This window comes from Tenrec ecaudatus, chromosome 11 (assembly GCF_050624435.1).
Source record: "Tenrec ecaudatus isolate mTenEca1 chromosome 11, mTenEca1.hap1, whole genome shotgun sequence".
NCBI lineage: Eukaryota > Metazoa > Chordata > Mammalia > Afrosoricida > Tenrecidae > Tenrec > Tenrec ecaudatus.
This window is the reverse complement of record NC_134540.1, coordinates 42,320,178-42,321,031: the sequence shown is the minus strand read 5'-3', so window position 1 is coordinate 42,321,031 and position 854 is coordinate 42,320,178. Positions and strand designations below refer to the sequence as shown.

At 45.0% G+C, this 854-nt stretch overlaps 1 non-coding gene across 1 annotated transcript; it reads right to left on the bottom strand.

Moving 5' to 3' along the window:
- Positions 1-335: 335 nt before the first annotated feature.
- On the bottom strand, positions 336-499 carry LOC142461781 (U1 spliceosomal RNA). Its single transcript, XR_012786978.1, has one exon. It is a non-coding gene; the product is annotated as a U1 spliceosomal RNA (small nuclear RNA).
- Positions 500-854: the final 355 nt, after the last annotated feature.

Below are 854 nucleotides of genomic sequence, written 5' to 3'. Positions count from 1 at the left end.
GTTCCTGGTGTGGGGCTATTACAAATTCTACTAGTGGGTATCGTTAGCTGAACATGGAGTACATGGGTGGTGAAAATGATTAGCATGCTCATCTGCTAAACAGACTCTAGACTGTGCACCTCCGAAGGGAGGCTTTGCCATCTACTTCGGAGCAATAAGCCAGTGGACCCTACATAGAGCATGGGCTTACTGTGCCACACATGAAAGCACCGTGGGTCACAATCAACTTGATAACAACTCGTGGTGCTAAATGTATATGTGCACATATATCAAAAATCATATTTTTTTTAAATTTTATGAACGGGACGAAAGATCTTTCATCGCAAACACCATATCAGGGGAGAGCATGAAAGCAGTCCCCCACTGCCGCCAATTAGGCAGTGGAGTTTCCCACATTTGGGCAAATCTCAGGGGTCAGCACACCCGGAGTGCAATGGGTGAGCCTCGCCCTGGGAAAACCACCTTCATTATCATGGTATCTCCCCTGCCAGGTAAGTAATCAGGGTTCTAGTTCTAGTGTGCACAGTTTCACTGCAAACAAAATGTGTTGCCAAGTGTTTCTTCGGTCAGTAGATGGCTACAGAACATTCTCTCAATGGTACGCTTGTCCTTAGACGCTTTAGGGAGCCTTGAAAGGCAAGGTTCTAAAACCGACTGTGGTGGTGATTGTACAGCTCTTCTCCATGTGATGGAACTAATGAATTGTACGATATGTGAATTACATGCCAATGGAACAGCTGAAACAAGGAAATAATATGACACAACTGGAAAAAATGTTTTCTTTTTTTCCCCCCTCAGTGGGTCGGCTGGGTCAGTGACATTTTTGTGACACAAAGCAGCTCAGAAGACTTTAG